Source organism: Platalea leucorodia (assembly GCF_965183815.1).
Source record: "Platalea leucorodia genome assembly, chromosome: 4".
NCBI lineage: Eukaryota > Metazoa > Chordata > Aves > Pelecaniformes > Threskiornithidae > Platalea > Platalea leucorodia.
Window position 1 is genome coordinate 58520739 of NC_138826.1, and position 13714 is coordinate 58534452.

General features: G+C 48.5%; 1 pseudogene across 1 annotated transcript; it reads left to right on the forward strand.

The window, feature by feature from the left end:
* Positions 1-4011: 4011 nt before the first annotated feature.
* LOC309589713 (aldo-keto reductase family 1 member B1-like) lies at positions 4012-11604 on the forward strand (annotated as a pseudogene). Its single transcript has 9 exons — positions 4012-4080; positions 6199-6365; positions 6993-7109; positions 8446-8523; positions 9095-9213; positions 10399-10510; positions 10635-10715; positions 11224-11307; positions 11479-11604. The product of its transcript is annotated as an aldo-keto reductase family 1 member B1-like (transcript).
* Positions 11605-13714: the final 2110 nt, after the last annotated feature.

Genomic DNA, 13714 nt, shown 5'->3' on the forward strand with positions numbered 1-13714 from the left:
ATGAATGACGGCTGACCAGGCAGTGCAAACGAGAATTGTGTGAGGAGTCTTGGGACATGTGAGCTATGGATGTGACAGTGACAGGAGAACAATAGCTGGAAGTGCTGGAAAGCTACATGGTGTGGACTGATCTGACTGCGAGCCTGTGCCGACATCTAGCTTTAAAAACCCACAATAAAGGGGACCATGGGGAAACATCACTACACAGATATCCAAAATTATGAGGACACAAGGTGTACTATTATCTGTTAGTGCTGAGGCACTGCCCAGAGCCTGGGACAAGTCAGAGTTAAGTTTTGTATTTCCCCCAGGTGAGACTACGCTGACTCACTGGAGTGGTGGATGAGAGACACATAATATTATACCTTGTGAATACTTCCAGGTATTGTTCTCCTGTAACTTTCACATCTGTAGCTCGTATGTACCAAGACTCCTTCTGTGCCTATGTAACACTCTCCCTGCCAGGCTATTCCTCCCTTGGTCTACTTGGTGAATTCAGCTTACCAGTGTCATGTTGCCTGGTGCTCCCTTACCCCATGACAAATGCAAAAAGAACTTAGTCTTTTTATGTAATTAAAAAAACCAAAGCTTTTGTTTTCAAATGAGGTGTGAACAAAACTTGCACTTTTGGCTGGAGTGTTACGGTTATGAGAGAGACAGGACAATGGACCTCAGATACATTACAGCTTTAGGTGTTGTTAGTACTTATTCTCATTTATTCCAACAGGAAAAAAACCACAATGTGCAAATATTCTGCTCAGTACACTGATATATTGAGATCACATAAGATATTCTAAAATATATATACACACACAAGTCCCTAGAATATCTAATATGCTTTTCAGATGGAGGTCATCCAAATATTTCCAACCAACATTTCCAAAACAATGTAACACGCAGCCTTAAGATGTGGCAAAAAAATATGGAAGAGGTATTGGAGCACAAATCTTAATGCTAAATATTACTTATCATAGGCAAACAAGAGAATCAGAATTTACAAGGGGCAGTGCTTGCCCCTTTGTTTTTTGGTGTGTTTGTGGGTTGTTGGTTTGGTTTGGTTTTTTGAAACACTTTTTCCATATTTGAAACACTCTGCACTGGCCATACTTGTCCTTTACTCCCAGGTCACGGGCAGCAGTCTCTCAGGGGGCATTCATCTCACCTAACCTTAGGTGTCCACAGTGTAGGTGTAAGCAGCCACCTCAGGGCCAACCTCTAAGCTCCAGTCACAGCCAAGAAATGTTTGGGCAAAACAAGGCAGCAGCATTCAGTGTGATTCAATACACCCAGCGCCAGGGCTGCTCTTGGCTCCGGCCCATCTTGCTCTTCAGGCTCTCCAGACCTAAGGCACTCCCTCTCCCTCTCCTGTGAACAGAGATGAAGTCAGCTGCAGTCACCTGCACTTAATGGACACAAACCCTTCCTGGGACAATTCCCACCAATAAAACCACGTGGTGCTTCTCCCTACAGGCATCAGAAGGCAGACAGCCCTCAGAGGGCCTGTCATTGCAGGCTAGGAGCGTTAAACCAGGCAGCCTTCCTGCTGGTAAAGATTGTTTCTGTTGGGACCTACCCACTTTGATCATTTTGAGTCATCTTCTTCTCAGATGCCAAACACTGCTCATCTCTTCAAGCTATGATTTTTGGTGAATTAGAATTACTACATGCAAATGTCAACACAACAAACCTGAAAGGCACTACAATAAGCATCCAGCTTTAGTGCAAAACCTTGCACACAGATCAACTCAGACCCTTCCTCACACACACAGTTCCTCACCTCATGCAAGGAACCCTTGGGCATTTTATCACGCACACGGTTTGCAATATTTCCCAGGCTAGCTGTCATCCAGTGACGTATGTGGTACTTCTTTCCCACAGGCCCTACCATCATCTGACAAGCCCAAAAAAAAAAAAGAGACATCAGAGGGGTTTAGCCACATCATCTTGCTGAATCTGGCTTAGGTGTCGGGGATGAGAAGACAGGAGCTGCCCGCTTAGGGCAGGCAAACTGACCTGGATCTGCCACAGAGAGAGAGGGTATGTGCTCACAGTTTCGTCTCTGGAGTTTCATTTTAAATACACAGTTTTACCAGCTCACCAGATTAGTAGCCAAATACCAGAATTACCAAAGACTAAAGCCTTCAACAAAACTCTTGAGAAGACACAGAGATGGTGGTGCTACCTCAGAGTATGCTCCTGGCTTGATCTGAACTCAATGCAAGAAAGAGGCCAAGGTCTTAGAGTTGGATTAAACCTCTATCCTCCTATCTGCATTCCTGCCTTAATGAGCATCTGGAAGTTGAACCGATGCGCTCCATTTAACAAGATAAACATCCTCTTTCAGTATACTTCTTTCCCAGAGGCCCTACCATCATCTGACAACCCCAGCCACGCCTGCAGGAGAGAGAAAGAACTGACAGCTCCCGTGTCTTGGCATGATCTGGGCAAAGTCTCACACCAACAGGCGCAAACAGCAAAGCAAAATGCAAACCTTCTGCCCAAAATCCTCTGTTAAAAGACCACGGCAGCTCTCATTCAAGAAACCATTGGGGAAAACCAAGCACCCACCTTCACAGGAGAACACGCGGTCGCAGAGGAAGCAACACAAAAATCGCAGAAGAAAATGAGAGGAAGGGCAAATTGCATTTCTCAGCCATGCTCTCCACCAAGTCTCATTATCGGTCATCGCACCCTACCCAGCTCCTTGCCACAAGAACACAAGGCTCTGAAACCTCTCCCCAAAAAGACACGCTCAGAAGAATGAGACCAAATATTGCGGGGTCTTCTCCTCCTTCTCGTAAGAGATCCCACCTTACTGGCCAAACAGCCGGGCTTTGCAAGCTTTCACAGACTTGCAGAACACGAGTCTCTGATGGCACCAGTTCACCTTGGTGCTGTTCCAGTACAAAATCTGATTGATTCTGGCAGGTCCTACACCGAGACCTACAACATCCAGAGTCAAAGACAACACTGGTGATATTAATAAACTGTCAGCACACCATCACTAACTCAAGCATCCAGGAAATACAAAGGAGAGAAGAGGCAAACTGGTACTTCAGCTGGTCTTCAGGCTGCCCCGAAAAAACAAATCACAGGCATGGCTCAACATGTTATTTTGCAAAAAAAAATTTGTGAAGTGCATATTGCATAAAATTTAGCAGTCATCAGCAAAAAGGGGACAGCCTACTAACAGTGCAGGTGATCATTCTGATGTTTCAAAACAGGATGACTTCTGTGGAAGGAGACAGTCTTTGTCAGGACAAGTCTCCATGTGACTTCTGCTAATAATTAAGACCAAGACAGAGGTCAGGCATGGAAACCTGTTCTCTTCGGGCCCAGCTAACACCACGTAGTCCACCTTCCCAACAGCACTCACTCTGTGCGCCAACTCTGCACCTCTGTTAACCTTAGCTCCGGTCCCTCGCCCTCCATCAGCAGCACCCAGCAGGAATGCCCACCAGACACAAAGCCATGGCTGGCACAGGGAGCTTTCCTAAAGCTCTGCAGAGGGCCGGTGTCTGTTTCCCTGAACTGATGGAGGGACAGTAGGAAGGAAAAAAGGAAGTGTGAAAACCCCTCGACTGGGATGGCAGCAGGCCTCTTGTGCAAACAGCTTGCTTTTAATACTGTCAACAGAACTGTGGAACAGGGTCAGGCTAATCACAATCTTTCCACTGATTTCACTGATGCCAGAATGAAACCCCAAGAGTCTGAACATACTCAGAGCAGATTTACAGAGAAGGAATCCAGAAAACAGTAAAAGGCAAACACTGCATTATGTAACTGTTTTGTGATACAACTGAAACATCACATCCTGCTGAGGGTGGCTGATGTGATGGTGCTGACACAAAACAGGAGAAAGATTAAAGAGACAACCAACTACCTTGTCTGCCCTCAGGTAAGCAGAGCAAAAAGTTTAAAGCTACAAAGCAGCCGGGCATCTGCTGTGGGAGAGAAAAATGCACCGTTACACTCCCAACTAATGCTGGCACTTGAATAAATTTTCCAAGCATGAGCAAGCAGCAAAGCTTCCCAAGTGGCCTTTACATAACATCCTGGATCATCTACTTGATCCTGCAGGTAGGTTTTTTTTTTGTTTTCCACTGTGCTGCAACTGCTTCAACAACACAGCATACTCTTATCTGCAAAATTTCAAAGCCAGTTTGTAATGTGAAATTATGGACCACCTACCATTTATTTCCACATTTCTATATTTTACTCTGAAATATGGTCTGCACTTCCCTGAAAATAGAGGAGCAATGTGATCATCACGACACTCATTAAAAACTCGCTATTCTTCTACAACTTAAAAAAAAAGTTAAGACACTTCTCCCAACATTAAAATAACACTGTTCTTTAAAATCTCTGTTTTCTAAATTACTCCTACAAAACAGCTCACTTTTCCTCTCCTGTTATCAGAAGCATAGGCTACATGCATCCCGCCTTCGCAGGGAAACTGAAGGCTGAAAGCTCCCAAATTCACATAGCCCACCCGCACCACGAGAGCTCTTCAAGAGCCTGGGCCACCATCACTGTCCTGGGGGCACGCCGCTCCAGCCAAAGGGCTCAGAGCCCTTCCTCAGCCCGAGGCTCACTGCCCACAACCGCAGAGAGAGCAGCTCCGAGGACACGGGAAGAACCAGCACCAACCCACCCCGGCTCAGCGTAACGGGGGGCGGCTGCGGTGAGGCGGCGGCTCTCCGCGGGCGGGCCCCGGGGCGGGGCGGGCCCGGCTGCTGTGAAAGGGGCTGGGCGGGCCCCGGGGCGCCGCTCGGCGGGATTTCCCTGCGGGGCCGCGGCGGCGGGCGCGCAGCTGAACATCGCGGCCTGGGCACATGGGAGGTCATGGGGACCTCGGTGGTGGCCGCGGCCGCTCGCTCCCGGAGGGGGCGGCCGCGGCGGGCTGGGTCCGCACCCGGTCCCGGTGCCATCTCCTCCCGGCTGGGCGGCGGGGGGACGCGGGGCGCTCGGGGCCGCCCTGACGGACCCCGCCTCGGGGAGGGAGTGTGGGAGGGACCCGGCCCGGCTCAGGGACCCGGCCCCGCCGCCGCCCCGGGCCCGAGCGCAGCGCTGCCGGCGCCACCGACATCCCGGCCCGGGCTGCCCTCCCGCAGCCCCGCGCCGCTTTCGAGCTGTTTCCCCCCAGCTTCTCCCCGTCTCCCGCCGCGGGGGAGAGGCGACGCTTGGGCCTCCCCGGGCCGTGAGAGGCGGCTCCTTCCCCCCGTCCCGCACCCCGAGTGCGGATCCCCACCCGCCGGGCTCCCGCGGCTGCAGCCGCCTCCCGGGCCCCTCTCCCGGCCGCTCCCCAGCCCGCCCCGCAGCGAGGGCCGGTGTGGCGCTGCCGCGGGGCCCTCGGCTGGCCCTCGGCTGGCCCGCTGCCTCTGCGCTGGGCGACTGAAACCCGGGGTGAGGTCACCTTGCATCACCTGGTAATTAGATACGGCTTTAGAAGAGAATTCACGTTTCGAGCAAGGTCTGACAGAGAGATTTGCACCACTGTTATGATGACTGCAAAATCAGACAGTGATCTGTACAATGCCTGAAAACAAACATTACGGCATTTGTCTGAACAAGGTATGCAAACGTTTCTTTGCGCGCAGCTCTTACGTGCCCTTTCAGGGCATAGAAACACATGGAAACGCACATCTCTCATATCAGCTGCTTCCTTCAGAGGGGGAACCTTCAAATGAGAGGTGGGATGTGCCCGGGGAGGAGCCCGGGCAGACCGTGGTACAGCGCTCCATGGTGATATGGATGACTGAGGTGTAGACCACTGCTATCAAACATGACTGAGGTGTAGACCACCTCCATCAAACTAAGATTTTCCCAGCTGGGCCTTTGCTGTTTCTCTTCTCAGAAAGAGCGCTGGGAAGCAAGGCAAGCGCTGGGCAAGAGGCACTGCAGAGCTCCCTGGCACGAAATTCGGTTCCCCTGGTCCAGCTCTGGAGAGCCGTCCTGGCGTTGGGGACCCTGCTCTCCTGGCTGTTGGGCTGCGCCTGCCTGGGAGCGGGGCTATGGAGAAACGGCTGCAGGCTGGCTTCAAGCCCAGGAGCCTGCATTCGGGAGATGAATATACCTTTAAGAACACTGCATGGAAGAACTCTTCTTAAAGCCCCTTTGCATGTGTTTCTGTAGTCTCTCGATAACTAGGAAATGGCCTTTATGCTTTGATTTGGGATCTTAACCTTCTTTTTTCAGTCGCCAGCTGGGCAAGTAACAGCTGCAGTGATGGCTGCCATCGACGCTGGGTACCGCCACTTGGACCGTGCTTACGTGTACCAGCGTGAGAGTGAAGTGGGGAGGGGATCCAGCAGAAAATCAAGGAAGGCGTTGTGAAATGAGAGGACCTCTTCATCGTCAGTAAGGTAAGGATCTGATGACCTAGGATCCCGGGGAAGGCCTGTTTTGTGTAGGACATGCTCCTAGGAGGAAATTCAGAGTGGTGGGGAAAGGCTGTGTGCAATAGCATGGAGTCATTCAGAACACAGTTCAGGTCAATACTGATGGAAGCTTCTTTTTGTCACTTTATCTTGTAGAGTTATCTAAGATATGTTCCACATCCTCCATTTTCATGGGACTGTTCAAAATATGTATTAAGCTCAAATGGTCCCAGAAAGCGTGCTGGGTTTTTTCCCCTCTTTATGCAGGAAATCCTGTATTTGGCTCACCACTGAAATGATTAACTTAAAACGAGTTCTTTAACCCATGTCTGACTGTAATAAATGGCTTTTACATGTCTTGACTAATGGAACATGATTAGTTTTCCAGTTTACAACCCTGTTTGATCACATAGGCTACCACAGCACATGCTGCCCTTGGTATCACAGGCCAGTCCTGCTCAGAGAGCAAGCCCCGTCTGAAGGGCGCTAGGATGGCCTCGTTCCACATCGCCTTCTGAAGCAGACAGGTACTCTCCTCTCAAGAACAGGACAGAAGGATTACGAGAGCTTTAACCCAGGAGGTCACGGTGTGCCTTGGCTTTTTGTCTCTAGCTATGGTGCACATTTTATGACAAACCTCTGGTGAAGGGAGCCTGCCAGAAGACTCTTGCCAACCTGAAACTGGATTACCTGGATCTTTACCTCATGCACTGGCCTCTTGGGTTCAAGGTACAGTAACAGCAATGCCCTTGGCTTTCCCACCTGGGAGAGCTCCTCAGAACTGCCAGTAACGCTTGCAGCACTGCCACTGCTCCAGCCCAGAAAGACCACGTGCCTGTTGTGTGTACCAGCACTGCTCCGGTGCTGCTCATTCAGCTTTACTCTGGCCACGTGAGCCAGGCTCTTGATCTCTGCCCCTGAGACTGCTGCTTGCACAGCGTCCTCTGCCCTTTTGATACCAGAGATGTAGGCCTAGCACTAAGTTCAGGCCTCCCAGCTGCAAGCGTGAGTTGTGCTGCTTTTTGCTTTTTTTGCCTTGTCTTCTACAAATCCAAAGTATACTCATCTGCCAATGACTTAGCCTCCTACTTTGTGGGAAAGGCTGTACTTTGCTGCCTGACAGAAATTCTTTCATCTGCATGTTACAGAATCACAGAGAAAAGGAAAATGCTTCCATTTTCCATTTCTGTCTTTAATCACTGAGTCCTTAATACAGTACAGATTGAGCTGACCTTTGCTGCAGGAGCCTTAGTGTTGTTCCACAGACCTTGGATTTCAAAAGATGAGACTTTGACATCCAAGTTTCATACTTCATGTACATCAAAAGAGCTGATGTCTCAGTCTATTTCTAGTCTTAGCTCTTCCATTCTGCTATAGACAGGCTAAGACCTTCATCCTATCTGTTGCTTTTGAGCTTATCAACTGTTTATCATACTTTCAAAGCTGTCCTGGTTAGTTTTATGTGAACAAAGCCCTTGAGTAGAAGTGTCGTGGCATAATACTCTGACATCTGCACAACACACTAGGTGTAGAGCAATATGGAGATGTGGGGATCTAGCTCTGTTCTCATATATCCGAGATATTCTGACTTTCCTAGTACCACCAACTTAAACTGAGGCTCCCCTCGCAGGAGACCTGTGTGAGTACATAATACATTGTTCAGCAGATGTGGCTCACCCTAGACCAAACTTAAATGTCCTTTGGACCTAAACAGGTCCTTATACTCTTCAAAAAAACAAATCTTAAAAAAAAAAAACAGTTCTTGTTGTCCCTTAATAGGCATGATAGAGGAGTACAGCAAGCCTGTTCGTTCTGCTTTGTTCCACAAGTGGTATGACTTGTTTATCTGCATGTGTTTTAGTGAGTCACCACTCCACTGGGTCCAGGAGATATACCTGTCCCTCCTACTAGGAATCACTGCTGGCAAAATGCCATAAACCTGCATGACCAATGTAGACAAGTATTAATATTTTCTGTACTAGAAGTTAAAGCTATCACGGTCCTCGGTTGTCTCGGTATTAACTTCCCAACAAAGTGTTTCAAGCATTTTCTTTGTCCCTGACAGGTAGGGGAAGAGCTGTTTCCCACAGATGACAAAAGCACATCAATACCCAGCGACACAGGTATTCTACGTACGTGGGAGGCAAGTTCAGCCACAGTGGGAGAATCATGTTTTCTGTCTTTGGCATTCTTTTCCATGCTTTCATTACCTTCAGCAGTCACAAAGTTCTTATGTATTTATCTTATTGTGTACAATGTAGCTTTTCAAAACATACATGCTTAGTCAAGCTGATAATCTTCACTGGAGCTGCAGACCTGACTGCTTGACTGTAATAACCACAGAACTGTTTTTACCACAGTTCTTAAACTGTTCAAATACACTTTGCAGGAATAAAGATATTTTAGATTGTGATCTTGCCTACAGCCTGGGGTACAGTGCTCCAGTGCTGGCTTGATAGCACATAATTATAATTATTTTCCACATGTAACTAACTTGGTGTTTCTACCATCTCAAGAAATGAGCCTTTGTGCTTGGGTGAGATGAAAGACATGGCACAAATACACCAGTGCACAGTTCTTCCCCAAAAGACAAACTGTGCAAGTCCAAACAGTTGCCTTTCCCTTCCCATGAAGGGAAACAAGCCATACCATGAAGAACATCTTCAGGCCCTGTCTTGTGTACTGGATGGTGACTTTGCTCCTCTTTCTGTTAGTGCATGGAAGAGCTGGTGGGTGCTGGTCTGGTAAAAGCCACTGGAATCTCCAACTTTAACCATGAGCAGATTGAAAGAATCTTGAACAAGCCAGGACTGAAGCACAAGCCTGCAAATAGGTAAGCTGCAAAGTGACTGCAGGTGAACAGTTTCCAGGGATTATAAAGATGTATCACAGTTGAATGAGGAGATGGAAAAAGGGAGAACAAAGTAAATAACAGCATGTTAACACCCTATGACTATTTCTGGGTACACATAAGGATGTTGTAGATCTCCTGTATCCTGACAGGGGATGAAGCTGTGGTACACAAATTACCACCATAATGTCTTAAAATACCTTACTTGTTCTGTTATTAGTAATAGCATCAATCTGTTATTAATAGCAGATAACTGTTCACACAAAACATGCATTTCTTCTCACACATGCATGCACAATTCACTCAGTCACCCAGTTGGAAATGGGAGGTCAGTTTTAACTGTATATGCAGAAGCAGAGCATGTATTGCCACACCAGTGGCTTCCTGGTATCTGCCCCGAAGACTTTTTTATTTATATAAAATAAAAACAAAGTGTGTGTATACACACATACAAAAAATCACCTAGGCTGTGTCTGCATGTAGCAGCCACTGCCCTCTTGTATGCAGTAGCTACATAACCTGCTGTAGATGCTTATTTCTTCAAGTGGCCTTGTACAGATTCAGACGTCTCTTAGAGTTCTGAATTCAGTAGTTCCTGCAGGTTCACTAAGAGTACTAGTCTCCAGATCTTATCAGTCCTAAGGATACTTTAACACTTTCTCTGCATGTAGTTACCAAAAAAAAAAGAGCAGGCTAAAAGAAGAAAATGCATCTCCATCCAAAACTACAGATATCTCTAGAACCCCTTCACACAAACTCACAAGAAAGGGGCTTTTATGACAAGACCAGAGAAGAAGAGAGAACAGAGCCAATGCAGCATGTCCTTCTAGTCCCACTCCACATTATTACTGAATATACAAGGCACTGGGGTTTGCAATATTTGCTAAACTACTGCTTAGAAATCTCAGAGAAGCACTTCAGAACGTGCCTTCTCAGGGCCAAAGAACCCAAAAATGAGCCTTATGAAATGCTCTTTCCCCAGAGCAAAGACCCAGAGATGCAAGAAGACTTACTGTAAAAGTAGGTGCTCTACAAAACTAAGGCTGAGTAACGCTTTGCAAAGATGGGCACATTAGGGCAAAAATTGAACTGTAAGTGCATTAGAGGATAATCCCTAGAGTGAGTTACAGCAGTTGTATTGCTATCAATCTCTCTACTCTTGTGTTGGCAGATCAAATGTCATCTGTACCTTACCCAGGAGAAGCTGATCAAATATCGTCAGTCCAAAGGGATTGCTGTGACAGCATACAGTCTGCTTGGCTTTCCTGACAGGCCATGGTAAGGCTGCCTTGCAATTTGTGAGGGAGCTGGTATGGATTATGCTTGAAGCACTGAGAGAGTAAGTGCACTGTTAATCATTCACCTAAATACAGATTTCTGTTGCTATCTTTCCTCTGTGTAAGGTTAAGCCAGAGGATCTCTCCCTTCTGGATGACCCTAAGATTAAAGAGATTGCAGCCGAGCACAACAAAACCCCAGCACAGGGACCTAGGTGCCAGACAGTGGGTACCCCTTCCTGTAACACAGCATAAAGGACAGCTAATGACAATGTAAAGGACAGCTGGCTCTTCATTCCCTGTCAACTGTGGTGATAAAGAGCAACGCAAGTTTGTTTACTATGTGGCCTGCAATGCATGCTTATAAGGGCCCTCTGACCATCAACAAGAAACATTTTCTTGACCCATCTTCAGATGCTGTCATGCTTTAGTCTTCCCATCTCAAGTCCTATTGCAGAGAATGAAACCTTCATAAAAATCCAGGTGGGATGGAAAAGACTTGATTGTCCCAACACTGGATGGGAAAGGAGGTCTTCCATGTGAGGCTCCACCATTTCCCTCTTTACTCTTCAGGAAGTGCTACCTGGGCTGCAGGGACAGGAATGATTTGAAATGCAACCCTGCAGAAGTGGATATAGCTTAGGGAAAATAGCTGTTGGAACAGGCTCTGCTTCCTTCAGAGCAGGAGGAATTATCCAGTTTTCTGTTCTTGCAGGTTCTCCTTTGCTTCCAGATCCAGAGAAATCTGATTGCGGTTCCCAAGTCTGTCACACCACAGTGCATTGTGGAGAACTTCAGGGTGAGTGATTACGAGTGAGCTGGGTGGTGCCCTTCAGGGATGGCATGCCTTCCCCCTGCAGAGCAAGCAGCGACCCTTTCTCACCCTTTCCAAGTCCTCAGGCAAGAGGATTTTTTGCTTACAGTCTCTGATTTGTTCAGAGAGGTGATTTCCAGCTGTTTTTCTTGTTAGGTGTTTGAGTTTGAATTGACGGAAGAGGAGATGGCAACTATTTTCAGCTTTAACAGAAACTGGAGGGCATATACAATGAGCATGTTAAGTGGTAGCATTCAGTATTTGTTTTTTCCAGACCCTTAAGTTATGAACACTGCATATGCGGATTTTGCATCTAAACATTGCCTAGAATGCTGAGAGCCTGAGTCACTGACAAAGTGACTTGGGTGTTCCCAGTGTACAAACGGGCAATATTCTGCCTGTTGCAGATAAAACTGTTACTCTTTTTCAAATTAAAACTTCCAAAAGACGGCCGTGAACAAAATGTGGCAGAGGGATGCAGTACAAGTATTTTTAGTAATTCTGGACAGAACTAATAGATGTTAGCCTATCACAGCCAAACAAATGAGAATTTCCTTGCTGTTCTGTTTTTAAGATGTACTTTGTATTTCAGACCCACTCTGCACAGCTGTACTTGGCCTTTGCTCCTAAGTCACAGGCAGCTGCTGGAGTCTCTCTGCTGGGGAATCATCTCCCCTAACTCTAGGTACTGACCTCAGGGCCAACCTCTAAGCTTCAGTTGCAGCCAAGGGAGAGTTGGGCTGAACAAGGGCAGCAGCATTCAGAATGATCTGTTACGCCCATGGTGGGAGCTGCCCTTGGTTCAGACCCAGCTTGCTGTTCAGGCTCTCTAGACCTCATGCACCGACTTCTCCTGTGAACAAAGGTGAAGCACACGCAGGTGGGCTGCAGCCACCTGCACTTCGGGGACACGAACCCTCCCTGGGACAACAAAGCCACTCGGCACTTTCCCCTGCGGGCACCAGAGGGCAGCCAGCCCTCAGAGGAGACCCGCGTTGCCCCCTCCCCGCCGGCCACCAGCCCCCGAGCTCCGGCCACAGCCCCCAGGGGTGCCGGGGGGTATTTCACATGCCACACAACCCGGGTGTCTGCCCCCCCGGTCAGGGAAGGCTCAGCCCCTCGGTGCTGTGCCCAAACCACCGGCCTCCCTACCAGCCCTGCCAGCCTCGGGGACCAATTCCCCAGGCAGCACCAAATGCTCTGAGCCCAGGGCACCCTGCACAGGACAGGCACTCAGGGATGATGGCCTATCCTGCTCCAACCATCTCCTCCAGCAGCCCCCTTCAACCCAGCTACCCCCTCCCACCACTACCCTGGCCCCACAGCCCCAGGGCTACAGCTGGGGGCCCCGAGTAATCCCATAGCACTGCAGCAGCAGGGGCTTGCTCACCCCTATGGCGGAGCAGCAGGGCCTGAGCCCACCCCAACCCCTTTGGTCTCTCCACCACCAGCAGACCCTAGCCCCAGAGGGCACAGTGCAGAGACACAAGTCCCAGCAACCCAGTGACAGCAGAGCCAGGCACCTGAGCTCCCCACACACCCCTACATGCACAGACGCCCACTGTGGAACATACCTGGCACAGGGGAAATGTGCAAGGGTAGGTCTCAAGGAATCGATCCCCAAACCTCCTTCTCACCTGACACTCAAACTCAAGCTGTCAAAACAATCAAGGTTCCTTTAACAACACCCATCGAGATGAGGAGGTATTTGCTTTTGTGGCTGTGTCACCTTTCTGTTCCCTCCTACTAGGCAGGTGACCAAATGCATAATCATAAAGCTGCATATCGGGTTTCATGGGAAAATGGTAAAACCTTTTATTCAAGGAAAGAGGCACCTTAGGACCTTCTTTCCAAAATTTCCACTTTCAAATCATGAACATGTAATCCAAGAACATTTGTTTTGCAGCTTCCTGAAGGAAGGAACCCATAAAACCCTCAGCAATCCCCAGGCTGAGGTGAGACAGCTCTGCTGAGACCAAATACACATTCTTATGGAACAATAAAGGTACAATATTTGCTAGAGTGCAGGGAGAGCCAAAGGTTTAGACCGCTGTCTTTTCAGTGGTGTACCTTCCCCAGCATGGGTCACCCAGTCACTGCACTGCCTTCAGGCGTTTCCTTGCTCCAGCATGGCTCATCCACCAGCTGCAGTCCCCTCAGAAGAAAGCCCTTTCAGCATGGACCTCCTTCAAAGAGCGCACCCGTTTCCAACAGTGTGTCTGAGCCAGAGCACCATGGGCTTAAATTTTGGCATGAGACAGGGTGTTTACATCTGTTTTGGAGCCAGCTGGAATTGGTTCTGGCTGGCACTGAGCAGTTCATGGTCTCCACACAGGTCACCACTGCCATCCCCTGGTACCCCCTGCAATTTATGTCCTTTACATTCCACCCT